Source organism: Dipteris shenzhenensis, chromosome 4 (assembly GCF_047967505.1).
Source record: "Dipteris shenzhenensis isolate YYH24624 ecotype China chromosome 4, Dip_SZ_1.0, whole genome shotgun sequence".
Taxonomy (NCBI): Eukaryota; Viridiplantae; Streptophyta; class Polypodiopsida; order Gleicheniales; family Dipteridaceae; genus Dipteris; species Dipteris shenzhenensis.
The window spans coordinates 21,574,492-21,598,098 of NC_141599.1; the positions used below are offsets into that span (position 1 = coordinate 21,574,492).

General features: G+C 40.1%; 1 pseudogene; it reads right to left on the reverse strand.

Moving 5' to 3' along the window:
• Positions 1-16,371: 16,371 nt before the first annotated feature.
• On the reverse strand, positions 16,372-17,226 carry LOC147902590 (uncharacterized; annotated as a pseudogene).
• Between the last annotated feature and the right edge of the window lie 6,381 nt (positions 17,227-23,607).

Consider the following 23,607-nt stretch of genomic DNA (forward strand, 5'->3'; position numbering starts at 1 on the left):
TGAAATGAGCGAGAGAGATAATATAAGGTAGATGAAGAAGATTTATAAGGTGTGTGTGTGTGTGCATGTGCGTGTGCATGTGTGTGTGCATGTGCATGTGCATGTGCATGTGTATGTGTGTGCATGTGCATGTGCGTGTGTGTGCATGTGCATGTGCGTGTTTGTGTGCGTGTGCATGTGTGTAGATGAAGAAGATTTATAAGGTGTGTGTGTGTGTGTGTGGACCTAGGTACAGCCAATCCTGACAATGGACCATGTACTTCCTCTGGAGCAGCAATTTTTTGCTCAAGAACTTCATGATGCATTGCTTCATCTTGGCAAAGGGAAATCTCTTGGATGGGATGGGCTTACAGTAGAATTTTATTTGGCTTTCTAGGATGATCTCAAACATGTGCTCCTTGCCATGATTAATGTAGCTTGGGATAGCCAGTGTATGCCTGCTTCCTAGAAGCATGGAATTGTCAAGCTCATCCCTAAGAGGCTTTTGTGTAAACATCTGACAGATTGGAGGCCAATTACTCTTATGCCTGTCATTTATAAATTAATCTCCAAAATGTTGGTTCATAGACTGCATAATATATTACATGATGGTGTCCATCCACATCACTATGGATTTGTGCCCAAAAGGCAGATCTATGATAACATTGCAAATGCTATGACAGCCATAGATTATACCAAGTACACAGAGCAAGATGTCCTCATTCTACAAGTGGATATAGCAAAAGCTTTTGATACTATTCAATGGGATTTTATTGCACAGACAATGACACAGATGGGTTTTGGGCCCAAGGTAGTACATGCAATTTATTGGCTATACATTGATTCGTTTGCTCAATGCATTTTGGGTAATCATTTATCTCAGCCATGGAATTTGGGCAGATCGGTCAGACAGGGATGTCCCCTTAGTTCTTTACTTTATGCCATTGCCACCCATCCTCTGCTCCTCTATTTGGATCATCTTACTACTCAGGGGAGATTGCAAGGACTGCAGCTACCAGGACAAAAAGCTTTTGTAGCACAGGCATATGTAGATGACTCTTTTTTCATGCTGCATAATAATCAACAAGAGCTGCAACTTCTCATGGATTCTTTATCTCTGTATGGAATGGCAGCAGGTCTACATGTCAATTTTGAGAAATCAAAATTGATAGCCCTTAAAAAAACTGATTGGCATGCAATTCTTTGGCGAGGTGAGATTTTGGATTCTCATGCAGTGGTCAGACATCTGGGATATCCTATCAGATGGATGGTTACCAGAAAGCAACAACTTAAATGGGTGTTTGACAAACTTTATGATAAGTTGCACTATTGGAAAATAGCCACTTGGCCACTTCATGTTCGTCTCAAAATAGTGCAATCTATTGTCATGGCCTATGCTCAATTCTTTTTGCCTTTGTTGCATTGGACTTCTCAGGAGATATTAGCATACATGTCACAAGCAATGGAGTTGCTTTGGAAAACCAAGTCCTCCTCGAAGGCTCTCCGATTACTAAAAATGGAATATGTATGTTCTCCTCGGAAGAGTGGTGGATTGAATGTGCTCAACTTGCACCTACATGCCTTGTCTCATAAAATGTCACTGTTGTTGACCTTCTCACAGTGGGAACAGCCATGGACCCAGATGCTTGCTTACATGTCTAGGACTATGATGACACCTGCTTATGGTAAATGGGATGTGGACATATGGGATGTACTCCTTGGCAAGTTTATGGGGAAGATTCTAGGGTGTCCTTTTGCTACTGCTCTGATCCTTGATTGGAAGCAGGTTTTCTCCCGCATTAAATGGGCCCCCCCAATCCAAGGGCCAACTCTCTTCGTCATGAAAGTTTATATTAGAGTGTTGTTTTTGATACTCCACTTGCATGTTAAGAGCCTATTAAGGCCTACAATTTGAGCAAAATGGATATCATGCAGATACATGATGTGGTGGATGATCAGGGGCACATCCTTACTTTTCCCCAAGCTATGTCAGCATATGGATTAGGCATGCATCACAAGCCTATTTGGTGAAAGATAAGGGAGATGTTACAACCTTTTCTGCCTATTCCTCCTCTTTAACAGGGTGATAGGTTGGAGGATTGGTTATTGTCTCCTACTGGGCTGAACATTCGGTCCTGTGCCTTTATGTAAACTCACATTCATTATTACTTATAGGCTACTGTAGCCAAGGCCTTGGATACATAACTATGCTAATAATCTGTGGCATATGCAAAAACCACTTGCTTGGTGGATTAGGACTATGCATGCCTTATGAAAAATTAAGCTTCCTCTGAAGCAGAGGCTTTTCCTCTGGAGATGCATCACAGGTACTCTGCCTGTAGGTGTTACTCTTGTCAAATGGAAGATTTCTTCAACCACGGCCTCCTGTCTTCGATGTTCAGTGCTAGCAAAGACAGTACCACATCTTATATGGTTCTATCCATGCTCTAGGCTTTTGATCTAGAGGATTTCTCAGATGTTATGCCTTCGTTCCCAAATACCACCTTTGGGAGACTTTTTTGGATTTTTGGCAAATGTCCCACTCCAGTACGATCTTTTCTCCCTTCTCCTTCATTGGTTTCGATACTGGGCTCTTTGGACTTTTTGGATTGCACATAATTTGGCATATTTGCAACAATAGTTCACTCAGCCCTATGAGTTCTTCAGAATCTATTTATGATGCCTGTAAGGATGGTGACCTGGACAGGACTTGCTTGGAGATAGTTTACTCTTGCTTTTGATGGAGACTCTTTGCTTTTGGAGAGACTCTTTGTATTACCTAACTTTGTAATATAAGCTACTCGAATTACCCAAAAAAAGTGTGTGTGTGCACGCGCATGCATGTGCATGTGCATGTGCGTGTGGGTGTGCATGTGTGTGTGTGTGTGCGTGTGTGTGTGCGTGTGTGTGTGTAAGAGAGAGAGAGAGAGAGGGTGCATACACAGCAAAAGAAGTGAAAATATGGTCCTATGATTACATAAATCTTGGAAAACAAATCCTTGAAGGAGATTACAAAGAGGGATTTTAGTTTATGTGCAACTACTTTGTGGAACTACAAAGTAAAGAAGGCTATAGGAATGGAAAGCCTTGTGCATGGAGTGCACATTTTTGTTTGCTTGATGTTCCCTCCTCTATCTTTGTTCCAAGAATTTTATTTGATGGTGTGCCTGAGTGGAATCAACTCTCAAAGGATCTTGTGCATTACTCATTGGGTGTGGCAACAACAATCTTAGATGATGACGGGTGGATTGTTATCATGTGTGCACCCATGGGTATAGGTATGGTTGAAAGCTTCTCAAGAAAGGCAAGTTGGATATCAAAACAAGAATTTTTGTCCACCATGATGATTATTGAAATATGATAAGCATGTCACTCTGTGGGGTATGCACTCAACAAAACCTAGTGTCATTTTATGAATGTTTTCTTGATCACTAACTAACCATGGATTCTGTGCATGTGTAATTGATGTGACCTAGGTTGTTAATGGGTTTTATGTTTATTTGTGTCATTGAGTTGGTTTGAGGACTTCAACTTACATGGCACATGGAAAAATTGTGGCCAAGAAGTTGGGCATTCAAGAAGAGTCCACTATTCTTACACATCATATGCTTATTTCCTGTAAAGCTAGAAAAAGTGACAAGAAACCTATGTGGAGAGGAGGTAGAGTGATATTTAATTGTTGGGTAATTGTTTTTGTGTTCGTACTATAAGGAATTATTTTGAAGATGAAATTGTATTGTATTCTGTTATGAAGGTCTTGAGAAGGCTTCTTGCCTAGTTTTATACTTCATGGTGACTGTATACAGTGTTGGAAGCAATGTGGTGGAACTTGGAGCAGGAACTCGATCAGCACTAAGGGCTACATTACATACGAAGAGGGCTTGTCTTGCAATATTCTCTTGAGGAGACATTAAAGGGAGTGCTTTCACAAGAATATTGAAATAAAGTGATTAGGGATAGGATGTCTTATAATAAAGTGAATTAGTTTTGGATGCTATCATATGCACCAAATGAAATCCACAAAAAGGTCTTGTACATGCACCCTCTACTTACCCAGTGCAATTTAAGAGGGGGTGTTAAGGATAGTGTAAATTGCACTATTTACATAGGCCACTAGGGGGGGCAAACCCTAACCCTAATCCTAACCCTATGGGGTTCCCATGTATTTATTCATGTTTATGTTCAATACAACATAGTGTACAGTGTAGCTATCTCTTGTACACTCCTCTCTCTCTCTCTCTCTCTCTCTCCCACCTTATCACATCTAAGGAGCTCTTCACTTATCCTTTGAGCTTCTCTTGGATCTCTCCCTTGAGTTTCTCATGCATCTCTTCCATTTGAATGAAGTTAGCTTCCTCATCTAAAATTGGGTGGGGAGTTGGCTTTTCTAGCTTAATCTCAGCCACTTTTACTATCTCCTCTAGCTTGTGGAACTTGTCCTTCAGCTCACTATTCTCCTTTTTTAAAAAGAGAAACTTGTTGTTGAAGAAGAAGAATGACTTAATTCAGCCTATCGTTAGGCAAAGATGAAGCTACTGCTACAACATATGAAGATTGCTTGTCTAGTTTCTTGTCACCCATTCAAAAATGACATTCTACCACCATGACCCTCCCTTTGTTTGTGACTCTCACTGCATACAAACGATGTTAATTTTGACTTTGACCTAGAAGAGAAAATTATAGGTTATCTTTCAAATAATAACTCCCTTTTTACTTTGAAATGATCTAAGCAAACCTTGCAAAGTTATGGCTGATTCTTTGTCTATGTAGAAACCCGTCTAAAGTAGTAGCAAACTTTGGCTGGCTAGAGCAGAACGGTGAGTAGAGAGGAGCTTCCTGCAGATAAAACTGAGTGAAGTATACTTTAAAAGAACTCCAAGATGAGGTATAACACCCTAACCTAGTCCATGGAGTTCATCCTAGAAAAGAGTAAGAAGAAAGCATAAGGGAGGGGCTAAAATGCAAAGGAGGAGGAGCAGATGGGTCAAATTCCAAATCAGTCATCCTTAGAAATATAAATTTTGGCTTTAAGTTGCTTTTCAAAGTTGTGATGGGTACATTGATAGTTGTGCACCCTTAGACACACCCTTGGATATATTCTCTAAGTTGGAACTCAAAGAGAAAGTTGATATATTCTAGATGGATTGTCCATTGAAAAAGAAGTGCAAGGGGATATGAAGGAAAGGGATGGGGTGTCATTAAGTAGGAATGGGATGAAAAGGAAAAGGGGGGTTTCCATTAAATATTGACTCATGAATTTTTGAATCTCTCTAGAATTCAATGCCAAGACAATGATGCATGAATCCAAGATCTTTCATTTCAATATTTTAAAATAGATATTTTTAGTTTGTTGATGAAGTTTCCATTACTTCTTGTGACTATCAACTCATCCACAATAGATTGTGTGATCTGCATAAGACTTTTTGAATACAATATTAGCAAAATATTTGTCAATTCTATCGTACCAAGTTCTTGTATCTCATTTTAATCCATAGAGACTCTTCTTTAGTTTGCATCCTTGATTTGATTTTCCAATTTCAACATATCTATGAGGTTCTTCCATATAAACCTCTTCATCCAAACATCCATTAATAAATGCATTCTTGACATCTAGTTGATGTGTGGTTTCCATTTACTGATGGTTGCCAATGAAACCAAATATTTGATAAAATCCATTTTGGCTACTAGAACATAGGTTACTTCATAGTTCTATCTATATTTTTGTGCAAATCCTTTTGCAATAAGTCCTACTTTATATCTCTAAATGCTACCATCTAGATTGTACTTAACCTTGTAAACCCATTTGTTTTGGGGTTATTGCGCAACAAGTCTTACTTTATGCCTCTCAATGCTACCATCTAGACTATACTTAACCTTGTAAAACCCATTCATTTGCAATTGCATTCTTCCTGGTGGAAAATTACCTAATTCCCAAGTGTTGTTTTTATAAAATTCATCCATTTCTCCATTCATTTCTTTCTTCCATTTTGGCTATTAGACTACATCTTCAAAATATACATGCTCTTCTATTTGCATGATTTTTTTCATAAGAGCATAATTTGTTCTTTCAACTTGGATTACTTTTCCTTTCTCGACTTAAGTTCGTAAAACATGAGTACCTAAGGATCTATGGTGTGCCTAAGCTAATGTAAGATGGATGAATCCTAATTCTACACGTGATGAAGAGATAGGCTAAGTAAGCATAGAATCAAGCTCAATTAGGTTACAAGATTGAGACTTGCACATATAGAGAGACTTGAAATCTCGCATATGTTATTCCATGAGTGACCTCCCTTTTATAGGTGAGGATACTTGCATTTCTTTTTTACATGTGTGAGAAATCCTCCTTGCCATGTGATAGCATGCTTTCACTTCATGCCTTTACTCATACCTCATCTCCGGCCATGTGGTAGCATGCTCTTTATTCATACCTCACCTCTATTCTTGTGATCATGGCATTACAACTCTAAAAAACTCCCCTTGGTGCCATCATGTTTTGGTTATTGCAAGGTGGTAGATGTGAGTTACAAAAGAGTAGTCCATCACCTCCCCTTAGTGCATACTCAAGGTGGTAAAGTGTGGTATTATGATTGACATAATTATCACTCCCTTATCATGAGAAATTTAATTAATAATTAAAAAACCACATCATAAGACATTCATATAATTAAACAATACACATCGAATAAACATCATGAGCACATGCTCCTCATGCATTCATATATTTAATATAATTAAGAAACAACATCATGACACATTTCATATAATTTAATAAGATCACATGAGATTAACATCATGGAAACATGAAGTATAGTTGTATTCAAGAGCTACATGCTCCACAAGGGGTGTAGACTAAATCTCTACTTTCTCTAGAGGCTGTGATGCTTTGGGTATAGACTCAATATCCTCTACTTGAATTAAAAGGAATCAGAGTAGTATGTGCATGCGAGAGCATAGTGACTACGTAGCAGAAGCATGTACAATGAGTATGACTTAAATCTCTACATAATGAGCATTTCCCCCTCTTAAGTTGTAGGTCATCCTTCACCTTTGGGAATAAAACCCTGAACCTAGGCTGCAGGGAACAGGAAGGAAATATGCATGAAGTAAAGGCCACTTGGATCAAAAACTAGTTGATCAAAAGATGACTGTGTGTATGATTGCATATGTGGCTGCATGATGAACATGTCAAAGGTGACCATGTCAGAAGTCATGGACTGTGCAGCTGCTCTGTGGAAGAGGCATTCGGATGTGAAGCTAGTCGATGTAGCTATGAAGAAGGAATCCGGTAGGTTGCAACATACAATAGTGTCACCAACCCAAAGGAACTGATAGCAATATGTGAGGTATGATGTAGTAGAGCTATGATCTTTGTCAAATGATGCGGGGTTGAAGAAGATCGCATAGTCGGTGGCGGGGGGGAGAGGGGGGGGGGGGGGATCCGCACAAGAGGGGGAGAGGGAGGGGGGGGGGGGGCATGCATGCAAGAGGGGGAGAGGGAGGAAGGGGGGGCATGCGCACAAGAGGGGGAGAGGGAGGGGGGGGGGGGGCATGCACGCAAGAGGGGGAGAGGGAGGGGGGGATGAGAAGGGGCCGGGGGGGGCAAGGGAGGGAGGGGGGAAGGGGGGGGCCATGTGCGCAAGACGGGGAGAGGGAGGGGGGGGATGAGAAGAGGCGGGGGGGGGAAGGGGGGAGGGGGGGGGCATGCGCGCAAGAGGGGGAGGGGGGGGGAGGGAGGAGGGGGGGGCATGTGCGCAAGAGGGGAAGAGGGGGGGGGGATGAGAAGGGCCATGGGGGGGCATGCATGCAAGAGAGGGAGAGGGGGGGGGATGAGAAGGGGCAGGGGGGTATGCACGCAAGAGGGGGAGGGGGGGCATGCGTGCAAGAGGGGGAGAGGGGGGCGGACGGAGGGGGGGGCATGCGTGCAAGAGGGGGGGGAGGGTGCACATCCGTGCAATGAGGGGAGATGGGGGGCGGGGGTCACACATGCGCTCAACGAGGGGAGAGGGGGGGTTGCGCAATTAGGGAAGAAGGTCGGGGAGGGGGGCACACATGCACAAGGAGAGGAGAGCTCAGGGGGGCGCATGTGCGCAAGGAGGGGAGAGAAGGGGGGGTCGCACATGCGCATTCTAAACTTGTTTGGTCCTAAGAATGAATCAATTGACATTACAATTAATAAGAATGGAAACTTGTTGAGTATCATATCACTTAGACAATTCCATACACTCACCCAATTGCACCACAACATTTATATAGAGATAGAGGGTACGCTTTTAGAAGGATTTGCATTCATCCTCAACAACAAAAAGGTAAACTTGTGCCTTTCAATTAATTTAATATTTATACTTGATTACTTATTACTACTGAGTTGCTTAATCTAAATAGGTACTGCAAAGGAGACAAAATACAATTCGATGCAAAGACATCCCCACTAGTATTATTGAGATAAATCAAAATTCATAATTACAGGTCAACAAGACCAATGATTTTAATGAATGTATCTATTGCACTATTAAATTGAAAAAAGATGCTTATTCTCTAACGCAGTCTGCACATGCTCTATAGGCTACTCCTGAGGCAAAAGATGATATCTTGGGGTACTATTTGATGGAAGCTCATTATGCTGACTCTTGTCCTGAGTCTTTAGGATGCATTTCAAATCTTGGGGAGAGACTACCTTTCCTTGGATGAGTTTTAAATATTGGGGGATAGATTACCACTCCTTGAATGCAAGCTGACAATCAGAAAGAATGGAATGACTCATCCATTGTACAATGATTTTTTATCTCCTACTAAGATTTGTACAATGTCAATTTTAATATATTGATCAATATTTTTGCACTCTTTGGTTATAGTCTCTATATTGGACATGCTTTCTAAATATAAATCTCTATATTTTCTGCTAAACTAGGTTTTCATATTAATGAGACAACTCTCTCTCTCTCTCTCTCTCTCTCTCTCTCTCTCTCAACATTGGTATTAATGAGACAAGAGGGTCCAATTTCCAAACTTGATACATTCATGACTAACAATAGAATTTAGAATCTATTATGATCCAAAATCATCACAGGGACCAATGTTTTTACATGTGAACTATCTCAATAACATAGATATGAAGAAAGCACAATGTTTTTACATGTTTTTTAGAGAGAGAGAGAGAGAGAGAGAGAGATTTAAGTCTTACCTCCAAAAAGCAGGGATCAACTGCATCTAACAAATCGACGTTGGGGGGGGCAATGATCCAATGCATTGAAGAATCTTTTCAAGGAACCGCTATTGACAGAGATCTTATAAGATAGAAAAAAAAAACCTCTACTAATTTTAAGAATCAAGATACTTCTTGTAGGCAATAGAGATCACATACATGTTAATCTCCTTATGAGTCCCTTGCAAGGAGTTGAAATGAAAGCATTGTTTTTGTGTTAGATCAAGTACTGCCAAACTCCAATGATCCCTGCAATAGAGGATATGTACATACATAGATTAGACTTTCATTGTTGAGGGAATTGGAGGAAGCACTCTTCTGTTCCTTCACTGATTCCTCATAAGCTGACTTTGTTCTTGTGTCTCTAGTGTGTGTCACCTCTTGTATCTTAACCTCATCAGTTACTGTTTTCCTAGCAAGTGGGATTAGCAAAATATCCCTCATCTTGATATCTGACCAGTTGATAGCTTTGAGGAGCTTGTCATATCTGTACCTCACTCATTTGAGGGTATCCATGTCCTTAACCATGACAGTGAACCTATGGGCATGAGCAACAACCAGCATCATGTCTTGAAAGAACTCTATAAAGAAATCTTTTACAACTGTTTGAAGAGTCCAAATAGCAATTCTTTCGCTATATAACCGAGGCTCCAGTTGTCACAAATCTACTTTACTAATCTCTGGAAGGGTGCCCTAGGAGTGCTAAATCCCATTGCCTTTTGAGCTTTCCTAATCTCCCTTAACACTAAAACCTTCTTCTTGAATCTCTTCTTCCTTGCAAGAAGGTGCATCGAATTTCCTTTCCTAGCATGACTTACTCTCAAATTGATAATCTGTGGTTCAACTTTATGTGTCCTTCTCCCTTTGTGTTTAGGTCTTGCTATTGCAGCCTCTGCTATCCGTGGAACCTGTTCCTTTTTTCTACCAATCTTCTTTGTCCTTGCCCTTGCTAAAGAACTAAAATGGGTCTGCAAAATGAACAACACAAAAAATGAACACCTAGATGGTAGAGGCAGCTTGGAGAGTAGTGCTGGCCAGAGGTAGAGGAGGTTCAGATGGAAGAGGTGGCCTAGAGAGTATTGCTAGAGGTAGAGGAAGTTCAGATGGTGTAGGTGGAAGAAGCATAGGTGGAGATGGTAGAGGTATAGGTGTAAGAGGTATAGGTGGAAATGGTAGAGGTACAGGCCTGGTATAAGTGGAGATGCTATGTAGAGGGAGTGGAGGTGGACATGCAGATGGAGATGCTACATAGATGCAAGAGTGGAGGTGGAGATGGAGTGCAAGAGGGAGTGGAGGTGGAGACGAGAGACTTATGATGGGGCATGTGCCATAATGGCAACATGTGTGGCATTAATTGCATTGCTTATGTCCATAGGGGATGGCAAGTGGCCTCGGATTCCTCGCCTTCAGATTTCTCGACCTTATCTAAATCCTTGCACTATCCCCCCACTTTATCCGACTCCTCGCCACCACTCAACCCTATCTATTATGTGTCACAACCTCCCTGCCCCTTGTTTCTACACCTCTACCCCCCTACCTGTGCTCTACAGTCTCTGAAGAGAACAATACCCAGATCTAAAAAAGGTGTGCTCCCCCCCCCACCTCTCTCTCTCTCTCTCTCTCTCTCTCTCTCTCTCTCTCTTTCTCTCTCTATTATGCAAGTAATCTTGAATGGCTTAATACAAGGTAAAAAATATGCAAAATGGAAAACATGCAAAACAATGCGATTTGAAACTTTGGGCATAGCCCAACCTCTCAAATCGTATTCCTTTGCATGTTTACAATTCTACATATTTTTTACCTTGGATCTCTCTCTCTCTCTCTCTCTCTCTCTCTCTCTCTCTTTGGTCCTGTTTATGTGTGTCCTTACTGCTTTTGAGGGTGGAATTGATGCTTGCATGCAAACTTTGGGACAGTCCAATGCCAGAAATTTGTATACAGAGAAATGTGCAAAAGAATGCAATTTGCAAGCTTGGGTTGATCCCAACCATGCAAATCACACTCTTCTGCACATTTTCCTATTTGCAAGTTTTGGGGATCTAGGCAAAGGAAAAGAGGAGAGAGAGAGAGAGAGAGAGAGAGAGAGAGAGAGAGAGAGAGAGAGAGAGAGAGAGAGAGAGAGAGAGAGCTCATTTAAAGTATTTGGATGACCAAAGGCTCTATAAAGGTACCAGGAACCTAATAAAATATGCTAACAGCTTTTGTTCTTTCAAGGTGTAGTAGTCTTCCAAAAGCAGTGCAAAGTTATGGACTCTCTAGTGCCAAAAAACTTAATATAGAGAAATGTGCAAAAGAATGCGATATGCAAGGTTGGGATGAGCCCAACCATGCAAATCGCATTCTTTTGCACATTTTCCTCTTTGCAAGTTTTGGGAATCTAGGCAAAGGAAAATAGGAGAGAGAGAGAGAGAGAGAGAGAGAGAGAGAGATGAGATGCACCTAAAGGGTACAGTGTGGTCTAGTTGGTACAGGGTGGTGCACATGCTAGAGGTTGTCTAGATGGTAGAGGGTATTACATGAGTAGAGATGGAAATATATGAGGCTGGACATGTACATAATGGTGGCGAGAAGGTTGATAGAGGTGGCATGTGTGGTCATAATAATTACATGTGTGTCAAATAATGATAGCACATGTGTCATTAATGAGAGCATATGGCTAGCCTCGTCTTCCCCTCACAAGCATACGGTTGGCCTCGAAGTCTCTCTGCGTCAACCTTGAGTATGTTTCCATCTCCATCGACCTCGTTGATCATTTCTTGCATCTCAACCATGTCGCCCGCACCTCACCCTTAGCCACCTAGAGACCTATTTCTATCTCCTCGCCCCCTACCTATTTTCACACCCTTGGCCCCTATCGGTTCTACCTATTTCACAACCATTGGCCCCTACCAGTTCTTCCACCTACTTGTACCAGTCTCTTTGCAATTATGCCCCCTTCCTATACTAGTCTCTCAAGAGGACGATGAAAAGATTTAAAAGTGGTAAGATGCCTCTCTCTCTCTTTCTCTCTCTCTCTCACTCTCTCTCTCTCTCTCTCTCTCTCTCTCTATCTATCTATCTATCTCTTCCTCTCTCTCTCTAACATGCAGTATGAATGGCTTAATAAAAAGTCAAAAATATGTAGAATGCAAAATGTGCAAAAGAATGCGATTTGAGAGGTTGGTCATGTCCCAACCTCTCAAATCGTATTCTTTTACACGTTTACAATTCTGCATATTTTTTACCATACATGCAAGCTTTGGGATGCTCCAATGCCAAAAATCTGAATATAGAGAAATGTGCAAAAGAATGCGATTTCCAAGGTTTGGTTTTCTCGACCATGCAAATCGCATTCTTTTGCACATTTTCCTCTTTGCAAGTTTTGGGGATCTAGGCAAAGGAAGAGAGAGAGAGAGAGAGAGAGAGAGAGAGAGAGAGAGAGAGAGAGAGAGAGAGAGAACCTAATACAATTTATTGACAATAGCCCTTCTGGTAGAGTAGGTGGCCCTGGAGTATGAGGTATTTGAGGGGCTTGTGGAGGTGGAGGTTTCCTACAAGATCAGGTAGTGTATGAGTTTTTAGAAGAGTGCAAGCCTACAAAAAAATGTGCAAAAGAATGCGATTTGCTTTGGTTGGGTTGATCCCAATCTTGCAAATTCATTCTTTTGTACATTTTTCTCTTTACAAATTTTCTAAAGGAGAGAGAGAGAGAGAGACTTGTTAATACAGGGAGATCTTTGTTGGATAGTGCTGGTGGTGGTCTGCTAGCTATTGGCCCTTCTAGTAGAGACGATGGCCCTAGAATGTCAGGTAGTGCAAGAGGGTGTGGAGGTGGAGGTTTCCTAGAAAAGCAGGTATTGCAGGAGTGGTGGAGTGTAGCAATGCAAGAGGGAGTAGAAGTTGAAGTAGCAGTGTATGTGGTTGGCCCTAGAAGATCAAGTAGTGCAGGAGGGTGTGGAAGTAAGAGATGAAGTAGCAATATATGTAGTAGTTGAAGAGTGTGGTAGTTAAAGTAGCAGTGCTATATTTAGTAGTTGTTATATTTAGAAGTTTCTATAGTTAGTAGAGAGAGAGAGAGAGAGAGAGAGAGAGAGAGAGAGAGAGAGAGAGACGGGGCCTTAATCACCTTTTTCATATATGTTGATAGGTTTTATCTTTCTTTGCTTCTAGGTAGCCATGTGCACAGAGTTCTTGCAAACCCAAGTTTGTATTCTTACTTTTTGAGATCTATTTTGTCCTATGCCTCTATGCTTCCTGTCAGTTTTGAATTTTTCCAAAGTAAGGAGCTATGAGAACCTTTTTTAGCAAGCAAACTGAGGGAAGCTCAAGTGCCAAAAAATAGATAGAGAAAAATTTGCAAAAGAATGCAATCTATGTTGTTGGGATCAGACCAAGCTTACAAAATGCATTCTTTTGTACATTTTGGTAAGACTAACCTTTTGGATACTAGGTAAAAGAGAAGAACCTTCTCCATATCTGTTTATCCTAGGTTTCTATTTGTCTTATCAGATTTGAATTCTTTTCACGGACCTTTGTGTATAGAATTGCTGTAAACCTAGGTGTGCTTACAACCTGAGGGAAGCTCAAGTGCCAGAAGTTAGATAGAGAGAATGTGCAAAAGAATGCGATTTGTGTGGTTGGCATTAGCCCAACAACCTAAATTGCATTCTTTTGCACAGTTTGCTCTAAGTAAATTTTTGTATGTTAGGGAAAAGCGACAAAGAGAGAGAGAGAGAGAGAGAGCTTTGAATGTATTAGATGGCTTGCAAAAGGTCTTCGAAGCCTTATGCCAAATTCAATGTTGAAATATTGCACTTTTTCATGCAGGTCAATTGGACAAACCCAAAACTACCATGAAGAGAAGGCTAAATTTTGCAAGTACGTCCCCTCAATACAAGTTTGCAGCTCAAGACAAGAGGCAGAGGACAGATGAAAAGGAAGAGGCGCTTATCATGCAAATGCTCGTGATCAAAATGCAGTTCCAGTTCAAGGGAAAGAGAATGCAAGAAGAGTAGAAGGCATGTGGCTTGAAGCTATTTGAGTATCTTCAAGTCGGTAATGCTCAGCAGGAGTTCCACCTTTTCTATGATATGTTTAACAAATCTCTCAGCTATGCTGCTATATTGGATCAACACAAGGATTTTTTAGGAGAAGAGATTAGAGAATTCGAGGAACTTACAACAGGGCAAGGTAGGCTAGTCATATCTGAGAAGGCGTATATTCACATCAAAGATATGATAAAAGATGATAAGCTAAGAATTTTAGTGAACAGGAGATTTGACAACCTACCTTAGTCATACAAGGCACATTGCAGTATTCATCCTAGAAGATGCAGGCTCTTGGAGGAGAGTCTTGGATTTTCTCTACTTGAAAAGTTTTGTCATGGTGTGCATGAGGAAATGTGGGAGGAGGCATCTGAGAGAAGAAGGCATTGATGAGGAAGGGCCAAGTTATGGTGAGGAAATAGAACTTGAGCAGGAGAGGAAAGAGGTTGAAACTCTGGAACTTATTGCATTAAAATCTGAAACACTTAGGGGAGAAGTCTCTATAGCAAAACTTGATATTGAAACCTCCACTCCTTCTCTCCCCATTCTTCCATCTTTCACCATCGAATATCAAATGTATGTCTTACTCTCTGACATACTAATCCTCTTTGACCTAATGGAAGACTAGGCAATTGCATTGATAGCCCAATCTTGCAATGTAGACCATGATGTTGGGATTGTAGATGATGATTTAATTACACTGGAAGTTAAATTTGATCCCAAGGAAGCACTATCCATGTGCTTTGAAGAAGTTGCCAAGGTGCAAGAGATAGACGATGAGACCTTTAAGAAGGTCCAAAACTCAATGAATCTATAGTCAAGTGTACAGGAGCAAAGAAACATAGAGAACATCGCAGAAAGGAGCAGTGACGTCTAGAAGGATAAAATCTTGGAAGAAGATGAGAACATGAAGGTAAATTATCAACGTTCTTTTGACTAGATTAATTGCATGGATTACTTATGTGATGCTCCATGTTGTAAAGTTCTAATAACATTGTCTATGACATTGTAGCTATTTATTGAGGATGATAGATTTCTTAGAAGGGGTCTTGGAAGCAAAGAGAGGGGCCTCGGGCAATTGTCCAGCTTGTCTTACTATATGAAGCACTTATTGTCTACCAAGATTCTCATTTACCACCAACACTTAAGTGATGATGGAGAGGCTGCCGTTTACTTTTTCAAGTGTTTGTCACAGGCTTTTGGTGGTTTTTCGGTGAATTAGCAGAAAGACAAAGTCATATTGATTGAAAAATATTCTGCTTTTGATATTTTGGGTTATCACCCTGGCCAACAATGCTCGAGGGTAGGGTATTTCCTTAGATATACTAAATATGCATTGGCACATGGTATCAAAAGTCCTCTTCACCTAGATGGTTATGGCTAATAAGGTTTAGTGAACTAGTTTTGACTCTTGAGGCCCAATAGATAGAAGCACGGCAACTTGAAGAAAAGCAGAAGCAGGAATCCTAAATGTATATGTTAGAAAGTAGACCAAGTCTTTGAGCAAATTATAAAAAACTTGTATTTTGTATTACATTTCCAATATTACATCATAAATTCACTGCTTTATGCTAGTGATTTGTAAATTGTACTATTAGACTCTATCAGTCCACTTGTGGCCCACAAAGATCTTTGACTGCCTCCATTCAGCGTGTTTCTGTGCAGCAGTTGAGTTGTCTAAGATTTTCCGCCTTCTTTTCTTTTGTGCAGTGTTGAAGGCTATTTTCTCTTGATTTATAGCCTCTATAGTATACCTCTATAGAACCATTGAAAAACTTATTTGAGATTGTTTGCCTTCTATGCTCCTCCAAAATGTTGTGTGTGTCGAAAGAACGCATTGCGTGCAATGTAGTGAGATTTCTCCATTCCCTTAGTGGACCATATTGCAGGGCATCCATATTTTTTAACAAAATATGGAAGGTGGTTACAGATCATATGCTCTAATCACAAAAAATGAGAAGTTACTATTGATGCCAAAAAGATATGCCTAAAAGGAAAGAATGAATTTCTCTTACCATGTAGTGTGTTATATTGCAGCTTGTCCAAGCTTGTTTATTGATTTTCCAAAATTCTTTAGCTCCTCTTCTAATGCCCGGTGATCATTCTTGTTCCATGTCTTTTTATCACAAAATATGAATAGCTTGTCTAATGTTTTCCATACTTCTATTTAACATTTCGAGTAAGTCCATCCGCCTCATGATCTTTGACAACATTATGTACAAGCTTCCAAAGGTCATACTTTACCCTCAAAACATATCTTGATTGTTTCCCTAGCTTTCTTTCTCTTTGTGGTTCCAATAAAAACCGTTTAGCTTTGACTCCACCAATAGATGGCTTAATAGGGATGTCCTTTCCATTGGTTGACTTCTTAAGGTCTGTTGTGATATGAACATCTCCTCAGTGGAGACCAATATCTGACAATACTTTTTCCAATGCTTTATTTGCCTCTTTCTTGTGGTTTTCTGGACAAAGCTTCCAAGCAAATCCAATATATAAAAATACCAACCTTTCAATGATGCGACATAAAGCATGCAATGTACATATATGTACATTGCACAATGGAATATCAAGGACTACATTTAGGATCCATGACATATGTTGGCTCCTTGTAGTAAAGGCATGGTGATTTTGAATTTCCTCCTTTGCTAATGTTGAACATACACTTGAGGGTCTTGAGTTCCCCTGCCATATGCCAATCCACTTGGAAATCACATTTGCCTTTGACATGAAGATGGCCACCTTAAACTTGATTTTTTTATCATTGTTGGTAGTTGATGGAATACCCAATCAACAGTTTTGTGGTCCTCTATATTAACCTACCATCAACCTACCATCAAAAATTGAAGAGTTATGTAGTTTAAGAATCAAACATCCATACATTATACCTATAGAAAAACATTTGAAATCCAAGTCTGTGCCTACCTCAAATGAGCCTAGCCACCAAATGTGCTTCTCTGATTGCACAGTGAAGTGATTTCAATTCTCTTTCGTAATTGATGGGTCAAGATCTCTATTCATTAGTGTGATGGTCACTCTTTCAATCTTTTTCTCCTTTATAATTTCACATTCATCCAACTTTATAACATGAGACATCCTTTACACTCTTTGAATGTGATACCATAAAATTCAACCATTCTTATTTGCAATTGTTGAAGATCAACAAAAATGTTGTTCAAAGGATTATAGACAGTGCTTCCCTTATTACTTTCATACACCCCTTCAATATGCAAACAATTTCCAGTTAAGGATTATAGACCTTAACTTCCACACTTCTGCAGGCTTGGGTAGAAGCACACGTTTGATTCTTTGATCCTTTAGAGTTAATGATACTACTCTAAAAGTAGAGGAATAACCTTTTCTACTTACTCCACTCTCATCAAGAGCCTCTTGGATTAAGTTCACATCAACCTTGATGGATTCTACAAATTGTTGCACAACGTTCTGTTTCATGGTTTTAATTCTATTTTCCTCTAACATACATTTTGCAATAGTACTTAACAGTAACCCTTTCATTTGCTTCACTAGAATGACATTCGGATCAACATTCTCCTTTTGAAGCTCCAAGATTTTTTTGCAACAAGCATGCACATGCATAAGTTTTCCCTGATTGCTATTACCTAACAATATTGAACATTCAGAAAGCAACATGCATACGTAAAAAAAATTTCCGATTGCTATTATCTAGCAAAAAAGTAAAAGAAAAATATAAAACTTACTTTGCTACTTGAACTCTTCGCTTGCACCCTCCACTGCCAGCTTTTAGTTCTAAAATGTCTTGAAATTTTCTTCCTCTGAACCTATCTCCCAATGGGGTTGATTTAGGTATAGCTTTCGACAACTTATCCTTCATTGTTGTGTGTTCTTCAATTTCTTTGTGTAGTAGATCTTTCAATTTGGAGCTTTCGTCCATCTGTTGCATTCTCGTATCTTTCTCTTACTCATATAAGGTCTTATACATTTGTGCAATGGAAGAATGAATTGTAATATACCCGTGCATACCTTTTTTCCCGTCACCCACAAACTTTAGTAAAGTCATCGGATTAGAAAAAGGAGTAGAGGTTTTAACAAGACATTTTGAATAAATCCTCCCATCACACCATAAGTAAATATGTTGTAAGCCTTCTCTCCTCATGGTGTCTCTTTGCATGGCACTTACATATTGTCATTTTATAGTAGGAGCATATTCTTCCATCAAATCGATATGGAGACGGTGTTGTTGCCTCTTATAGGATTGTCCCATAGTGGTGTCATTGCACGTCGCCTAAGCAGTGTTGGATTGTTCCATAGTGGTGTCGTTGCATACTGTGTGGACAATACTGCCCCATTGTTTTGCTTCGCAATTGCATCACTTTTTCTAAACGATGTGCTAATGATGGCATATGCTTTGGAAAGTCAAAGATGGTGGTAATATTTGAAAAGTTGATGATGATGGAAAGCTTTGGCAGCAGTAGTAAGCTCTGGTGAGATTAGTTATGGGGTCCTGACAAAGGAGATAAACTCATCTCTGAGACAATTGTGAGATCTATCAGAGAAAGAAGTGGCTTACAAGAGCATTGAATGCAAAATCTTGTAAGATTTGAGGGTTGAATATAAGAGAATATCTTTATTCCTCTATCCTCTGACATGAAAGAGTTATTTAACATATTTTATTGAGTATTCTATTAGTTTACATATTTAAGAGCAAAAGAAAAAAGAAGAAATTGTGAATTTCTTACAGGGCCCCAAACTCTTTTTTCCTAATGCAAGGCTTCTAACACCCTATTATACAAGGTGAGTATGCCAATTGGATGGTAGTACATGAAATTATTATAGATTAAATGGACTAGTCGTGCCACCCTTGCACTTGTAGCTAGCCAAGATCTTCAGCCTAGGAATCTGGACTACAGTGTTAGGTCGAAAGCTCATCAAGTTTTGTTAGTTCCAAAGTTGGTTCTTTAGGACTCAGGAGAAAAGATGACCCCATTATGATAAAATTTAGTACAATGGGATGCAGGGGGAGCTGTGATATATCATTGTCGTTTTCCAAGACAAAATCCACATTAAAAAATGATATCGCCAAAATAGGGTGTGTAAACCTAGCGTGCCTATGGAGAAGGGTTAAAATGCTAAAGGTGAAGTGGATTAGTTAAGTCTAACCTCTCTTGCATGGGGATGGAAGTGATAGTGGTATAGCGGTAGTGGAGGGGGTTTTCTACTATGCATGGTTCTTGAGCATGCGTAGCTAGATTTATTGATGCCTCAAGGAGCTTGTCATATGCTTCTTGCATCTGCATGTTTGTTTGTGGTTCCAGTCATGGTGCCCTGCTGTGCTTGTTCCAGGTCTTGTTGGAGATGAAGGATTTATTCCTAGCACCCATGCACCATTGAGTCCAAATTTCCAATGCATTGGAGTTAGGCTTGTTGTTCACTTTAAGATGCACGATGATAATGCTTGAATTCAACAATTCCTTTGTCATCTTCTTAATTTTTTCATCTGCTTTGGCTTGCCATCTTTCTCTTGTTGGAGTTGTTGTTGGACTCCTTGGTTTAGGTTTTTTTTTGCAGTGATCTCTTACTCAAGATGTTGGACCCTTTGCTAAATATTTTCAGCACATTGTTGACATCGTTCAATTGATTTGATTGCTTGGGTGCCAACTTCCTCCATGACTACACGCATTGTTGTTGAGCCTCAACTACTACTTGGAGGTTGTTGCATTGCAAATTTGCCACAATAAAGTTTCTTTAGATCTATGTATTTTGTTCATCCTAAGCTGTGTGTGTTGTGAGTGAATGGATGGTGGTGTGTGACCTAGGTAAGTATGAATGGGTGGAGGTGCATTTCTACAATGGGGACAATGGGCATCCTTGCGATTGTTAGCATTTAAATTGGACTGAAAAATAGCTAAGTGGGTGTCTTGTTCTCCTAACATTAGGTCGAGGTATGCCACATGAATAGTTCCAAAATTGGAGAAGCCTATCTCATACATGGCTTGCAAGGCTTCTAACACCCTATCATACAAGGTGACTATGCTGATTGGGTGGTAGTGCATAACATTATTATAGATTAAATAATTGTAAGGTTTGATGGCCTAGTCTTTCTTCCCTTGCACTTGTAGCTAGCCAAGACCTTCAGCTTAGGAATCTGGACTAAAGTACTGGGTCAAAAGTTCATCAAGCTTTGTTAGTTCCAAAATTGGTTCTTTAGGAAGAAAGATGACCTTTGTATGATATAGCACCATGCCCTAAAATTTAGTGCAATGGGATGCACAAGTGTGATATAGCATTGTCGTTTTCCAAGACAAAGTCCCCATTAAAAAATGGCATCACCAAAATAGGGTGTGTAAAGTTAGTGTGCCTATGGAGAAGGGTTAAAATGGTAAGGGTGAAGTGGATTAGTTAAGTCTAAGTGCTCTTGAATGGAGATGGAAGTGATAGTGGTATAGTGGTAATTGAGGGGGGTTTCTACTATGCATGGTTGTAGAGCATGGGTAGCCAGATTTATGGATGCCTTGAGGAGCTTCTCATATGCTTCTTGCATCTACATGTCTAGTTGTGGTTCTAGTCATGTTGCCCATTGAGCTTGTTCCAGGTCTTATTGGACATGAAGGATTTATTCCTAGAACCCATGCACCTTGTAGTCTAGGTGTCAAATGCATTGGAGTTGGTCTTGGTGTTCACTTTCAGATGCATGATGATAATGCTTGAACTCAACAGTTCCTCTGTCATCTCCTTGATTTTTTCCTCGGCTTTGGCCTGCCATCTTTCTCCTTGGAGCTGGTGTTGGAGTCCTTGGTTTAAGGTTTTTTTTGTGGTGAGATCTTACTCAATATGTTGGACCCTTTCTTGAATCTTTTTATCATATTGTTGATATCATTCAATTGATTCAATTGCTTTGGTGCCAACTTCCTCCACGACTACATGCATTATTGTTGAGCCTCAACTACTACTTGGAAATTGTTGCATTGCAGATTTGCCACAATAATGTTTCTTCGGAGCTACATATTTTTTTCCTCCCAGTGCTATGTGTGTTGTGAGTGAATGGATGGTGGTGTGTGACCTAGGTTAGTATGACCGTGTGTTGGTGCATTTTTACAATGGGGCAAATGGGCATCCTTAGAATTGTTAATATTTAGATTGGACTAGAAAATGGCTAAGTGGGTGTTGTCTTCTTCTTTCGACATAAGGTCAGAGTATGCCACATGATTAGTTTCAAAATTGGAGAAGCCTATCTCATACATGGCTTGTAGACTTCTAACACCCTATTATACAAGGTGAGTATGCTAATTGGGTGGCAGTGCATGACATTATTATAGATTAAATAATTGTAAGGTTTGATGGTCTAGTCTTGCACCCTTGCACTTGTAGATAGCTAAGACCTTTGGCCTAGGAATCTAGACTAGAGTGCTAGGTCAAAAGGTCATCAACCTTTGTTAGTCCCAAAGTTGGTTCTTTAAGAGGAAAGATGACTCCTATATGATATAGCTCCATCCCCTAAAATTTAGTACAATGGGTTGTAGGGGGAGGTGTGATATATCATTGTCATTTTACAAGACCAAATCCCCATTAAAAAATGACATTGTCAAAATAGGGTGTGTAAAGTTAGTGTGCCTACAGAGAAGAGCTAAAATGCTCTTCAATAGAGATGGAAGTGATAGTGGTATAGTGGTAGTGGAGGACGATTTCTACTATGCATTGTTGTAGAGCATGGGTAGCCAGATTTATTGATGCCTTGAGGCACTTGTCATACACCTCTTACATCTGCATGTCTAGTTGTGGTTCCACTCATGGTGCCTATTGAGCTTTTTCTAGGTCTTGTTATTCTTGGCACCCATGCACCTTGGAGTCTAGGTGACAAATGCATTGTGGAGTTGGTCTTGTTGTTCACTTTCAGATGCATGATCATAATTCTTGAACTCAAAAGTTCCTCTGTCATCTTCTTGATTTTTTCCTTGGCTTTGGCTTACCATCTTTCTCTTGTTGGAGCTGTTGTTGGAGTCCTTGGTTTAGGGGGGTTTTTGTGGTGATCTCTTACACAAGATGTTGGACCCTTTGCTGAATATTTTAAGTAAATTATTGATATCGTTCAACTGATTCGATTGCTTGGGTGCTAACTTCTCCATGTCTACATGTGTTGTTGTTGAGCCTCAACTACTATTGTGTTGTTGAGCCTCAACTACTACTTGGAGATTGTCACATTGTAGATTTGCCACAGTAATGTTTCTTTAGAGCTATGCATTTTATTCCTCCTAGTGCTGTGTGTGTTGTGAATGAATGGATGGTGGTGTGTGACCTAGGTAAGTATGATTGGGTGGAGGTGTGTTTCTACAATGGGACCAATGGGCTTCCTTGGTATTGTTAGTATTTAGATTGGACTAAAAAATGGCTAAGTGGGTGTCCTATTGTTCTTCTGAAATTAGGTTGGGGTATGCCACATGAATAGTTTCAAAATTGGAGAATCTTGTCTCTCAAAGATGGCTTGCAGGGCTTCTAACACCTTTTTATACAAGGTGATATGCCGATTGGGTGGTAGTGCATGACATTATTATACATTAAGTAATTGTAAGTTTTTATGGCCTAGCCTTTGTGCCCTAAGACTTGTAGCTAGGCAAGACCTTTGGCCTAGGAAAAATAGACTGCCATTCTAGGTCCAAAGGTCATCAGGCTTTGTTAGTTTCAAAGTTGGTTCTTCAAGAGGAAAGATGACTCCTATATGATAATGCTTGAACTCAACAGTTCCTTTGTCCATCTTCTTGATTTTTTCCTTGACTTTGTCTTGCCATCTTTTGCCTATTAGAGTTGTTGTTCAAGTCCTTGGTTTAGATGTTTTCTTGTGGAGAGCTCTTACTCAATATGTTGGACCCTTTGCTAAAGATTTTCATCATATTGTTGATATCATTCAACTGATTCAATTGTTTGGGTGCCAACTTCCTCCATGACTACACGTTTTATCGTTGAGCCTCAACATTGTCGCATTCTAGATTTGCCACAATAATGTTTCTTTGGAGCTGTGTATTTTGTTCCTCCTAGTGCTATATGTGTTGTGAGTGAATGGATGGTGGTGTGTGACCTAGGTAAGTATGACCGGGTGGAGGTTTGTTTTTACAATAGGGCCAATGCACAGGATTGTTAGTATTTAGATTGGATTGAAAAATGGCTAAGCGGGTGTCCTATTCTTCTTCTGACATTAGGTCGGAGTATGCCACATGAATAGTTTAAAAATTGGAGAAGATTGCCTCATTCTTGGCATGCATTGCTTCTAACACCCTATTATACAAGGTGAGTATGCCGATGGGGTGGTAGTGCATGACATTATTATGGATTAAATCATTGTAAGTTTTGCTAGCCTAGTCTTGCTTCCCTTGCACTTGTAGCTAGGAAAGACCTGATCTAGACTACAGTGCTAGGTCAAAAGCTCATCAA